The following is a 14,610-nucleotide window of genomic DNA, read 5'->3' as shown; positions in this document are numbered from 1 at the left end:
TACAAGTATAAATTTATTACGACACGGGGACAATGATCACGCCGAAGGAATAAATCTCCGCCGGCTGTCCACTGGTTAGTCAACATTTGTCATTGACCCAGCACTTATGTTCCGCGGTCCGATATCCTTGCCCGTTTTATTTATCGTTCCAGTGAAAGCGAGCGTTGACGTCTCGGGCCGGGTAAGTGAATTATGAATTCAGGAAATAAGGCGACCGCCCAGGAAATCTATCGATCGATCACTGTCCGATCCCTCAGGATCAATGCTCAATCCGTGTCTGTTAACACGCGTTTCCACACTGATTTCGTCTAATCCCGCCCTCCTTATTTTCGCAACTTATTCTCTTATACTGCTATTAATCTTTGAAATATGCCCTGTGGGAACCATGTCCCAATTATGTTGTCAAAGAAGTAGTAAGAAAGTGTTCAAAATTATGTACATTATGTAAAAGAAGAGACCGGGATTACACATTCTAAAGCCCACGGTGCCATGTATCGGACCAATTACTTCTATGCAAGTATGCACCACTATACAGTAAATTCTCCCTAATTTTTCTTCTGCTTGTAAACAAAAATGGACAATTTGGAAAGAGGTGATACGATTATTCGAACCTTGCGGCTCATTTCTATAGTTGCCTATTGTCAACAATTATAAAAACAAGGTGCAAGGCTCGAATATTCGTATCTCCTCTTCCCAATTTGTCCATTTTTGTTCACAAGCTGAAGGAAAATTAGGGAGAATTTATCGTAATCAGTTATGACGCGCAATTAGATCGCGTTCCATCGACCATCGTATTTACATCAATCTACGATTTAGAATAGAAAAAGTAGGACAAAATATTCGTCCCAATTTGTACATTTCAAACGAAATTTCCTGTGCCGATTTCGAGTGACTCTACATTCATGAAAAGCGTCATAATAAACAAGTCAACGAATCTTCAGAATATCGCTTCGGAAGCGAACGCAAATTTTTAACCAAAATCGAGCATTCACAAGATATGACCCTGTGCGACTTTCTTATATTTTGTAAACTGAAATTCCCACTTGGAGAAGACATTTTGAATCGATTGAAGCCATACAGGAGAATTCGCAGAAGGGATTGAAGAAAAATCTTCTTCAGCGTTTGGAAAATGTTATGAAAATTGGCGGAGGCGTTAACGTATTTTGAAAACGACGAAATAAATTTTCATGAATAAATAAGTAGTTTGCGTTTCATTTATAAATTCCGGGTACCTTTTTTACACAGTGTACGTTCACCGAAAAAATAAATCGAGCAAGAACCGAGGATCATTCGCGACTGCGCCAAATATATCATTGTTTGAATTAGCTGTTTCAACAGATAAATTTCGAATGACAAGATTCATCGTCGAAAGCACGGTATCGCAAAATAATAGTGTCGGTTCCCTTCTCGTTGGAGAATTTTCTGCATAAACACCCATAATAATAAAGTTAATACATACTTGCGATTCGAGCGCGGCAAACGAGATAAACCGCCATAGCGCCGCGTCTTATAAATATTGTTCCGATAGTCCACAAATAATAAAGCATACGGGTCAGGGCGCAGATGAGCCGTTCGGTTGTCAAACAAGCACGGCGCGTAATACTTCGCGTGTAATAAACTGGCCCTTCGTCCTCGCTCCGGTAACGAGATCGCGATCCCCGGCCCGCAGCTTCTTCATTTCCATTTCCCTCGTCGCGCGACATTCTTCACGAACTTCACAATCCCGGCCGTTGAATTTATTCCGCAATAGAGTCCGCAGAAATACGATCCGCCGGCTCGCGCTGATTCGAGGGCCGCGCTCGAAATCGCGGAAGAGTTAATTAAAGCCTGCCACGCGGAGAGACGTATCCAGCTGTGGCGTCGCATTCCTCTACCTGAGCGCGGCCGCTAGCAATAAAACAAGTACCGTTCCTAATCCTCAAAATTCCCTAAAAAGCACGCACCCCTAATAAAACAATTCTCCTCACATCTGGACACCTCGACCCGCACGGAACTTTCCCAACTTTCTCTTTTCCTACGAAAGTCCATCTATTCCTTTCTTCCCTTCCAGTATAAAACAGACAAACGCGCAACTCCAAAAAGCTCAGTCTGTCCGAAGTCGCTAGTCCTACGACACCACGCTAGTCGCGCCCGCGCTCATCGATAGCAATTCAATAAACTGTATTCATAGTAGCCTTAAACACGCTCTCCGATTCGCTTACCTTCCCTTCAGTGCTAAAATTGGTGACCCCGACGTGATTTGAAGCGAATCTGACGATACGCCAACGCGATTGAAAAAAGTAACGTGTCCACCATAGTGCGCGAACTGCCTTCGAACATAAAGAAAATGAACGGGAACAACTTCCTCGGCAACCTCGGCACGGCCAATGGCACTCCAACAACTACAGGCAACTCTAGCGCTGTGAACCCTACACACATCGACCGCGTCGCCGTTCGGATTCCTCCGTTTTGGCACAATGACCCGGAGATGTGGTTTTGCCAGGTGGAAGGACAGTTCGCTGCAGCCGGGATCGTCGCGGATGAGACGAAGTACCACTACATCGTGGGGAACCTGGAATCGAAGGTCGCCCAAGATGTCCGCGACATCATCACAAATCCGCCATCCTCAGATAAGTACGCCAAATTAAAAAACGAACTTATCAAGCGTCTCAGCGCGACACAGGAGCAAAAGCTGCGGCAGCTCCTAGAGCACGAAGAGTTAGGGGACCGCAAGCCTTCGCAGTTCTTGCGTCATTTAAGAAGCTTGGCCGACAACACGGTACAAGACGAGATTTTAAAGCCGCTGTGGCTCTCGCGCCTGCCGAGTCAGTCACAATTCGTGCTCGCGCCGCAGAACGACCTTTCGGTTGACAAACTCGCGGAGCTCGCCGATAGACTGACGGAAATCCCGACGACGCGAGGCCAAATCAACGAGGTACAGCAAGTGCCGCAGACCCTCGACACGTGCTCGCTCATCGAACGGCTAACGATATCGTTCAACACCAAGCTTTGCGAGATGGCGAACACGATGCGGCAGGAAATCGCGGCGATATCGCGACAACAAGACCAGCGTGGGAATCACCGAAATACGCGCTCACGCCCGCGTTCGCGTTCGCGATCAAGATGGCAGCAGAGACCCGACGGACCGTGTTACTATCATTCGAGGTTCGGAAAGGACGCGCACAAGTGCGCTCAGCCTTGTTCCTTCTCCTCGGGAAACTCTCAGGGACCTCGTTAATGGCGGCGAGCGACTCCTGCCCGACCTCGCGCCGCCTATACGTCACCGACGCCGCGACCAAAGTGCAATACATGATCGACACGGGCGCCGACGTCTCCGTATACCCACGAAAACGCGTTCGCGGTCCGCGAGAAAAGTCGGAATACGAACTGTATGCTGCGAATAATTCGGTGATCACTACCTACGGCACGATCCCGATCGACCTCAACCTCGGATTGCGTCGCCAGTTCTCATGGAACTTCATCATCGCGAACGTCGAAAAACCGATCATTGGCACAGACTTCTTGTACCACTTTGGTTTGCTAGCCGACATTCGCAACAATAGGCTAGTCGACAGTACAACGTCGTTAATTTCGCTCGGGAAACCCGCAGGAGACGAGGTGAGCAGTATCAAAGTCATCGTTGGTACGTCGAAATACCACGAACTGCTCTCGCGTTATCCCGAAATTACGCGACCGAAAGGTTCACTTTCGATGAGGGATATCAACCACTCCACTCGGCATCACATCCGTACGACGCCCGGACCACCGGTATCCTGCAAGCCCAGAAGACTTGCGCCGGAGAAGTTGAACGAGGCCAAACGCCAATTCAACGAGATGATCCGCGCCGGCATCGCACGACCATCGGACAGCCCGTGGGCCTCGCCTCTGCACATGGTCCAGAAAAAGAACAGCGAGTGGAGAATATGCGGAGACTACCGACCCCTCAACGCCCGAACCATACACGACAACTACGCGCCACCCAACATCGAAGATTCGACGCAGAATCTCCACGGAAAGAAAATTTTTTCCAAAATCGATTTCGTGAGTGCGTTCAACCAAATTCCGGTCGCCGAAGAACATATTCCGAAGACAGCGATAATAACGCCATTCGGCCTCATCGAGATGTTGGTCATGACGTTCGGCCTTCGCAACGCGGGACAAACGTTCCAGAGGTTCGTCGACTCCGAATTTCGCGATCTCGACCCGGCATATCCCGATTCAAGATTCAAATCCGTCCTCATCAAGTATATAGACGACTTCCTGCTGGCTTCAGACGATGAAGAACAACACTACGAGGACCTGCAAGCACTTTTCGAAAGAATAAAACAGCTCGGCCTTGTGATCAACCCAGCGAAGTGCGAATTCGGCGTTTCCCGGATAGATTTCCTCGGATACAACCTATCGGAAGCAGGTATACGCCCTCCGGAAGAAAAGGTCGAAGCCATAAGGCAGTATCCAAGGCCGCGTACTGTAAAGCAGCTTCGCCGCTTCCTCGGGGTAATCAACTTTTACCGGCGTCTAATCCCTCACGCAGCGCAGACACAGTCACCGCTAAATGACTTACTGCGTGGGAACGTTAAAGGCAAAATGCCGATAACATAGACTCCGGAAGCCGAAGCTGCCTTCGAAAAGTGCAAGAAGGACTTGATCGAGGCAACCCTGCTCGCCCACCCGAAGAACGACGCACCACTCGCCGTTGTCACCGACGCCTCGGACACCGCAATCGGCGCAGTTCTGCAGCAGCTGATCGAGAAAGAATGGCAGCCCCTGGCGTTCTTCTCGAGAAAGCTTAGCTCCGCCGAACAAAAGTACGCAACGTACGACCGCGAGTTACTCGCAATATACGCGGCGGTGAAACATTTCAAGCATATGGTCGAAGGAAAAATCTTCACGATTTTTACCGATCATAAGCCACTCACATATGCTTTTCACCAAAAGCCCGAGAAGTGTTCACCCCGCCAAACACGTCATCTGGATTTGATCAGCCAGTACTCCACCGACATCCGACACGTAGCCGGAAAGGATAACATCGTAGCCGACGCGTTATCCAGAGTTGACGCACTCACAGCAACGATCAATTTCGACCGATTAGCCGAATCGCAGCAAGATGATCGCGAGCTGCGATCGTTCCTCGAAGACACCGTCAGCGGACTCGAGCTGAAACAAATTGTCGTACCTGGATCTCAAGCGCCAGTGTATTGCGATCTGTCAACCTCCAAGGCTCGACCCTTCCTCACGGCACCGTTTCGCAGGCCCGCCTTCGACTCCCTGCACCAGCTAGCTCATCCAGGCATCAAGGCATCGGTGAAGCTTACGACGCAAAGGTACGTGTGGCCCTCCATTAAAGCAGACTGTACGAGATGGGCACGAAGTTGTATTCCGTGCCAAAGATAAAAAATCTCGCGCCACACATCGGCACCAGTCGGCCTGTTCACACTGTCCTCAGCTCGGTTCGAGCACATACACATCGACATCGTCGGACCACTTCCCATGTCCGAAGGATTTAAATATCTGCTCACCTGCGTCGACCGTTTCACCCGATGGCCGGAGGCATGGCCCTTGGAGAACATCGAAGCAACAACAGTCGCTCGCGCCCTATTCACCGGTTGGATTTCCCGATTCGGCACACCGCTCAGAATTACATCGGATCAAGGACGACAGTTCGAGTCACACCTATTCAAAGAGTTGAACGCTTTGTTAGGTACGACTCATCTCCGCACGAGCGCATACCACCCCGCAGCCAACGGACTCGTCGAGCGCCTGCACCGCCAACTCAAGGGCGCTATCAAAAGTCACGAGGAGGAGCGTTGGACACAGGCACTACCAGCAGTATTGTTAGGCATACGATCTGCCTGGCGAGACGACCTCAGCGCATACGAACTCGTATACGGGGAAAACATCCGGCTCCCTGGCGAATTTCTCGCACCTCAAAATTCGAACCAGCAACAGACGAACCAATTCACCTCCGACCTGAAGAACAAGTTCGCGCATCTTCGCCCAACAAACGGCACAAGGCATGGCCGGAGATCCGTCTTCATTTTCAAAGATTTAGCATCCTGCCACCAAGTGTTCGTCCGGAACGATGCCGTCAAAACGCCGTTACAAAGGCCATACGAAGGACCGTATCGTGTCGTAAAAAGGCACGAACGGAACTTCATCATTGCTATAAAAGGAAGAAACGTCAACGTGACGATCGACCGATTGAAACCAGCCTACATCATGCACGAAGATAGCGAACAAATACAACAAACTCCAGATCCACACAACACACAGACGCCACACACAGACACCAGCAGGAACGGAACAGAAAATCCCGAATCACCAGCGACAAATCAACGACGGTCCAACCGAAAAGTTAAATTTCCAGATCATTACGGCCTACCAATCAGCAGCGAACATATCTTCGATTAACTTCGCCCACATTCTCTCCGCTACACCTTCGACAGGAGACATACAATTTAATTTCATCCATGATCCTCGGAACCAACATTGTAAAATACTCAGAGTACACAAACAACATTTTTCTTGCACAAAAACACTAACGGGGGAGTACTGTGGCGTCGCATTCCTCTACCTGAGCGCGGCCGCTAGCAATAAAACAAGTACCGTTCCTAATCCTCAAAATTCCCTAAAAAGCACGCACCCCTAATAAAACAATTCTCCTCACATCTGGACACCTCGACCCGCACGGGACTTTCCCAACTTTCTCTTTTCCTACGAAAGTCCATCTATTCCTTTCTTCCCTTCCAGTATAAAACAGACAAACGCGCAACTCCAAAAAGCTCAGTCTGTCCGAAGTCGCTAGTCCTACGACACCACGCTAGTCGCGCCCGCGCTCATCGATAGCAATTCAATAAACTGTATTCATAGTAGCCTTAAACACGCTCTCCGATTCGCTTACCTTCCCTTCAGTGCTAAACAGCAATCTCTCGGTCGCGCGTAGCTAATCTCGAAATTTCGAAATAAGCCTCGAGGCGAAACCACGGGATTAGCGACGCGGCAGACCCGGGTCGACAGTGAAGAAGAATAACGATCTGGTCGATGTCCTCTCTCTTTCTCTCTTTCTCGTCGCCCCGCGCCGCGCCGTTTCGCGAGCCGGATCGGCGTTGTATCGGTCGAACCAGTTCCGAGCGGAACAAAATTACGCTCGAATTTCACGGAGCCGCGTAAACGAAAGGCGCGTGTCGCCGATGGACGGAGAAAGAACGCCGGCGGAGCTTTTTACGAGTCATAAAGCCACTCGTGCTTCTCACGAGCCGCTTCCGAAGAGCAGAACTCGACCCTCTTCTGCTCTTTCCTCCCTGGTCCTCGACCTTACGCCGGCTAACTGATAGTAATGCCACTTTTATTGTACAATAACTCTTAAACGGCGCGATAAAACGTCCCTTTATGACGCCAAAAATGAGCCAGTTCGATGCGCGGGACTCTCGGCCGTTATTCGGGTGACTGTCCTCGTCGGGCGAGGATCGCTTAGTAATGATCTATTTTGGAGGAACGTTTCACTCAATTACGAACTCGTCTCGATGTCTGTACTACTGTAACAATTGTCCCGAAGACAGACTATTTTATACTTCTAGTAATATTGTTTCAGAATTATTACAACCACCGGTTTCACATTTTCTATTTTATAATTATTCAAATCGTGAAGCTGCTTCCATTGAAAGTCGTTGAATATATTTCTTTATTCAGCCACACACTGTCGTCAAAATTCTGATAAATATTAATCAATTTAATCTTGTGATTCTTATAAGGTAATACACACATACATCGGTTCACTTTTAGACCTCGGTACGACCTCCGTACGCCAAAATAAAATTACATAGGGTTCGTTTGCAGGTGGCACAAAGAAACATCGGAGTCTCAATTCCAGAACAGTGCAGATTGACTTCCTATGAATATTTAATCAATCGTTGCAACCGGCAATTAAATAAGAAAGATAATCAATAACCCTGGGAAATATTTATATCGCCCGGTGCTGCATCGAATCGTCTCATATTCAACACGAACTCAATGCAAAATGAAATTGCAATCAGCATCGAACCGCCGACAAGGAGTCACTCAATATCTCATTAACATTCAATCTATTCTTAAATTGTTGCAGAATTGCCTCTGCAGATGGGTTGCACTAATGCAATTACAAAATGCACTATCAAATCGGCTAATATGACGTGGGTTTTACCACGATTTTTAGGCAATTTATAACGTTATTAATCTAATTAAGAGCTAAACGATACTCGAAGCGATACGGCTCGCTACATCTCCCGGTACCCAATGGAACTATGTTCCGTTCGCCATCGCAATCGCGTCGCTCACCGGCTATCCGGGGCACCATTTTTTCCGGCGCACCATGCGATAGCTTCGTTAATACGTGATGAATATTAATTATTTGCCAACGGAGGCGACTGGCACGACGACAAGGGGGGTGCCGGGTACGCGACCGGTACCGTAATTTGTAATCTGACGGCGTGAAGCCGCGTATCCACGCGGTCCGCTGCGTGCTCTCTGCATCGACGCCTGCCGTCGCTTCGTTAACGTGTAATAAACCGACGTGCGAGGACACGTTACGTGACGATGACAAATTTTTGTCGAATCGAGGAGCTCTGCACGCCATTCCGTTGCTCGCCCTCCATTCCCGATTTAAAAAAAACAAAACACGCAACGTGCTAAAAACGCACATTTCAGACATCAAAGGAGAACGATTTTCGTGCGAACAGAATTCACCTGGCTGTATTATTGCTTTTTAGCACTGATTTACTGTATAATTTTTTCCATTAACCCTTCGCGGTACCATTCACTTCGAAAGCAAATGCTTAAATATTCACAAAAAAACAAGTTTTTATTCTAGCTTAAAGAACGGAACAACATTCATGTTTAATAGGTTATTGCTAGACGTTTGCATCGCAAGTCAGTGATATTGCAGAGATTCTATAATACTTGTGCATCGTTCGGATCAATACGTTTTTTATTAGATGTTTTACTAGAGAAATATACAAGGCAAGTTTCATTCTTTGATCGAATCACAATTTTGTTCAAACAAATTTCCTTATTCACTAATTTAACAACTTTGAACTAAATTATTTATTTACCATAGTAGTTCGTGTGGCTATTGACAATGCACGTCTTTTCTTTCATCCGTCAAAGAATCGCACGAATTTCTTGGACAATCTAATATAACTATTGTTTGATGTTATGTAAATAATAAGTGCAAATAAATATCAGATAATATAAAAAAAAGGAACGTATGAGGGAAAAAAAGAACGCTTTATCCGTATTCCAAATTAAACATTTCCAATCCGAGAATCTGCGATCATGTTTTAAATGAAACGTGAAGAAGAAATTAACCGAAGCCGAAACAAATTCGCAAACTCGAACTAAGAGAGAGAGAGAGAGAGAGAGAGAGAGAGAGAGAGAGAGAGAGAGAGAGAGAGAGAGTGCGAGGCTGAAGCATTTCGGCCCCGTTATCCTGCGAAAATCTAATAATTGATTCGCAGATGAAGAAGAAACGCGCGAAAACGAACGAGGGCAGAAGAGAAGAGGAAATTGAAGCCAGTGGAAAAGCGGCAGAAGGGAAGGGAAGCTGGAGGATGGAAGAGGAGAAGAGAAGACAGCAACAACAGCAGCAGCGGCGGCAGCAGCACGGGCCAGCAGTTGGTGCTCGGCTGTATTTTAATTATACCGCAGGCTGCGCGAGAGCCTCGTCCAATCTCGTTGCTCCTCTCTCTCTCCTTCCTCTCGCCTTTCGGTCCTCATCTCTCCGTGGCTCTTCTGGTTTCGCAGGCCGGCCACCGAAACGCCAAGAAACAAAAGCAAAGGAACCGAGGACGGCCCACCGCTTCAGCCCCTGAACCGTGCAGCTCCGCTCGTCTTATCGCCTCCGTTCGTTTCTAGCATTTTGCTGTTTCCTTTCTTCAAAGAATTTATTACTCGGTAAAAAAGAGGGAACGCGTCTTTACGGATTATACCGAAAGTCGCGGGAAGCAGAGGACTAGAGCCTTGCGGAATTTCTGAACGCAAATTCTGTTGGGTCGTTATGTTGTTCTACACATTTGAGGAGTACAGTCTGTGTTCTTCAATGGAATTGAATGGAAACTCCATTCAGTCAACTCTTTGCTAGACCAAATTTTAAAAAGTATATGTATACTTTAGATAGGTATTGTGTAGACAACGGGATTATTACTAGGCTACCTATCTCTTTCGAAAATAAGAGGATTCTTCATCAAGTTCTGATGACATATTTGCAGTTGGTATTAATCGCGTCATCTATCGTGTAACGATAGGCGAAACGATAAGCGAGACGATATCGAGTCTCTCGTGAAACTTTTTTCTGTGCGAATATCCTGCTTCCTGTTTCGGCAGCCGTACAGTAAACACATATTGCATTATATATAAGAATGAAATTTCGAAGTCATATTTACACATGATTGAACTTCGAATGGGACGAAAGAAAATGGTCAGAAACCAAGATAATTTGAGACCGGAGGACCGGTTGCGCGAATGTTGCGAGCGGTACGCGGTCGATCGATTATGAATCACGCTCAGATAATTAGGCCGGTCGGATGAATGATCCAGTCGCCGCAGCGGTATTCCGCAATGAATCCTCGTCTATTTCTGTAGCCACGGATGAGGCGACCTCCATTAGCAGCTATTAGCTTCCCCCGTGTTTGAATTTGTCCCGACTGTCATTCGCGGACCGAATCACATCGGACCGGACCTGACACGATTGTCTCTTCCGCGAGGGACATCGGATGGTCCAATTTGGAACGTTTTCCGCTGACGAATCCCATCACTCTTCCATTTTCTTATACCGCCTAATGGGATTCCGCTGTACACATTGCTTCCCGATCTTAATTGAAGGAATAGAGATAATAGCGTTCCGGAGTAAAACGTCCAGAAATACGGAAATTAATTCGACGAACAGTGTGCTTTCTTCCCGCCGTTCTACATATTCATTCTCTCGTTTCGCCTCTACTGGCGAGCCTTCTTCGTTGATACTTCCCTCTCGAGTGATATTTTAGGCAGGCCCTAGCGCGTCGTTCCTTAATCTCGACACGTTTTCCTTCCACCAACAGAATTCATTCGTACATCAAACTGCGGATTTGATGCATTCGTGACAAAAACGAGTAGAGTAGAACTTCATTTGTGCGAACTCGACGGGAGACTGCCATGAACCGGATAGGTTCATTACAAGTCCGCGGATTATCCATGCTATTTGTTACTTTTCGTTGAAATAACCGGATTTCGCGTTCTGGCAAATGGATTTAAACAAACACTTAACTCGTTTCTCAAATGATAACAATATTTAAACCCTAGGTGGTCACGTAATTGGAGCAACGCTCGACGATATAATGGGTCAGATAAAAGAGTTCAACAGAAGTTCACATCGGGCAATGCTCAAGATTTCGTTCCAGTAAATCGAATTCGGATAATGGAGTTCTACCATAGCTGCTAAAAACTCGAAGAGAATACAGTAAGTTCTCCCTAATCGATGCACAGATTGTACACAAAAATGGACAATTTAAAAAGCAGAGATACGATTATTATTTGTTACCGATTGTCAACAACTATAAAAACGAGCCAGAAGGCTCGAATAATCATATATCCTCTTCCCAAATTTTTTCTTTTTTGTGCACAATTTGAGAGTCAGTTAGGGAGAATTTACTGTACCTAAGTGATTCCTGTTTCTTGCAATAGAATGACTTGATTCCGCACAACGATGTACAGTCTACAGTCATTACAAATTACGAATGTTCCAGAATTATATACTTATCACCGCAGTAGAAAATTCATTGCGTCACGAATTTTCTGTTTGTTTGGAACCTTGAGAAAATATCTCTAGAAATCCGGGGCAGTGTGCAGATCGCTGTCCTCGTACAGCTGTTGGAACATCTTCGTGTTTCCCGCGGAAATTGCAGCGACGCTGGTCAAATGGTTGACAAACCGAGCCGATGCGTGATTCGGAGACCACTGACGCTGTGCCTCGCTTCCGTGCAAGTTTACAAGTCCGTCCGGTGCGTGATTTATCGTTTTTTCATGAGCGAACCGCGCCGCGTTTGATACGACGCGGGTTTCCGATTGAAATATCTGGACCGAGATATTCTTGCATGAGCCGGGCGCGGGCAATCACGAGCGTCGGGTATAAATCTTCGTTGAATTACGGTATACGTAGTCGGCGACGTACCCGCGGCGTAAAAACCAGCGACAGCTCGAGAGCGGGAACGCTGCGCTGAGCCAAGCCGAGCCGAGCCGAGCCGAGCCGCACCGCGTAGCGCCGCGCCGCGTTCCGCGCGTGTGTGGCAGGGCTTATTATTTCACGGTCCGTGCATACTCATTATACGCGCTTTACATGGCGGCCTGTTACGTTTACTGGCCAATTTGATGGTGAGTTGCCTCGTCTCCTGCCATCTGTTCGCCTCGGCAAGCAGACAGTCTCGTCCGCGGCTTTCTCTGGATACCGCCCACCAACGATCCACCGCTATTCAACTACCGATCCGAGATTTCTATTGATCATTCTACCAGGCTTTGGGATTAACCGATCGAAGACTGAGCATTTTATACGATCAATGGTATTCTTTGTAATCGAAAAAATTTCTTTTCTAAGTTTTAAGAGTTTTTTTGATACTTTTATCTATCGCAACTCTGCTGTTAATCGTTGATTAGCAGTCGCTTTATGTTGTTCTGATAAACCGAGATTGAAAGAACTCTCCTCATTTTTGTTTCTGAGACCAGACTTGAATGAAAATTTATCTAGACAAAAGTGTATTCGGATAAGAATTTATTCGAATAGGAATTTATTCGTACAGGAATTCGTATGGAAAATAATCGATTTGAATAAGAATGATCGAATGGAAGGCGTTCTTTTCATAGTTTATCGATATGTTTCTTGTCGTTATTCGAATAAAATATTTGACTAAAAATAATTCATTCGGATAATTATCTTAGATAAATATTTATTCGAAACAATTCGAATAATAATCAACTCTGTGTGAGACAATGATTAATGCAGGTTTTGTGCGTTCCTGACAAAAATGAGAATGGTGCAGTTTAACACAATAAAGTATAATTTTAAAAGCATTTTAACAATCGCTTCTTTAAATTCGCTTGTGTTCGCTCTTACTAAACGTTGATGTATGAATTTTTCACTTTGTTCAATTAACTGCAGCGAATATCTGTTTTAAAAAAATAGTTCAACGCTTTAGATTATCGCGCGTTTCCATTTTCTTTCGAACGAAGAGTTTCGCGACACGAGCAAATTTCGACGGTGACCGCGGCGAACGCATTGGCGCTAATGCGTTCATTAAGTCTATAAGAAAGATTCATACGAGCCGGTGAGAGAACAGGGACTTTTTTCCCGGCGAAGATGAATCCGCCGACTGAAAATGATATACAGTGGTTTGGCAAGGTGATACGTGGGATCCCTTTCAAGCTTGTCGTCGTCGGTTGTCGTCGCGCTCTCTTTACAACGCTTCTACAACGCGGTCGACATCAATCTCGTCATTAGTCTTCCTTTTCCTCCGTCTCTTCTCGCTGGAGTGTCTTGCTAGACTCTCGCTGAAGTTATTGATAATGTCACAGAACCTCCGACTGCAAGCCATCCATCCTTCATCCGCCTCGACTGGACGAACCGTTATTCTGCGATAACTTCTGCCAGATCGCAGAGCGGCGTTTACTTTTCGGTGACCTATTATGATTATCGTGTCATCGCGGGAATCTTTTAACGTCAATGGAGAAACGATCGGCGAATCAGAGCCTCGACATTTCGAACTTTCTCTTTCGCGCTAGTGTCACATGACGGAGCTTTCTGCGTTTATGGTGATCAAAATAATCGGTGGAAAGCAATAAGTGCAATATTTAGTAATTGATACCGAACATCAATATGATCAGCAAGGATAAAATCATAAAATGTTACGAATTCGGACAGGACACGCTAAAGTGTCACGATTATATGTACAGTGGCCCACAAAAGTGTTCGTACACCTTTTAAAACGCAATAACTATTTTAAAATCGAACTAAATCACTCGATTCTTTTTTATATGATGGAAGGACTAGTCTACTAGATGATGACTGAAATGATCTTTTTTTGAATTTTGCTATTCCTTGGAATGGCAAAAGAATAAAAATCTCTCGTTTTTTAACGTTTCCATCGGAGTCCATAACGGAAATATAAAAAATGCCTTTCGTAGATCTCGATAACTTATACGCGTGCTGAAAATTTCATCGGAATCGGTTAACCCAGAGTCGATTTCTTCCAGTCTGCAGATTTCTTCCAGGTTTTAGTCAAAAACGTGATAAAACTACGATTTCTGCCATATTTAATTTGTTGTAATTCATAACAACGTCAAACCATTTTCGATAAAATTTTCAGCATGCATATAAGTTACCGAGATCTACGAGCGGTATTTTTAAAATTTCTGTTATAGGCTCAGATAAAAAAATTAAAAAACGAGTTTTAAAAAATTTTTTTTCTGTCATTCGAAACAATAGCAAAATTCAAAAGAAGCATTTTAGTCATCGTTTAGTAGACTGGTCTCGTTATCATCCAAAAAATATTCAAGTCACTCGGTCCAGTTTTAAAAAAGTTATTGCGTTTTAAAAGGTGTACGAACACTTTTGTGGGCCACTGTATTAATTAA

Source organism: Megalopta genalis, unplaced genomic scaffold (genome assembly GCF_051020955.1).
Source record: "Megalopta genalis isolate 19385.01 unplaced genomic scaffold, iyMegGena1_principal scaffold0020, whole genome shotgun sequence".
NCBI lineage: Eukaryota > Metazoa > Arthropoda > Insecta > Hymenoptera > Halictidae > Megalopta > Megalopta genalis.
The sequence above is the reverse complement of the archived record's forward strand: the minus strand, read 5'-3'. Positions refer to the sequence as shown.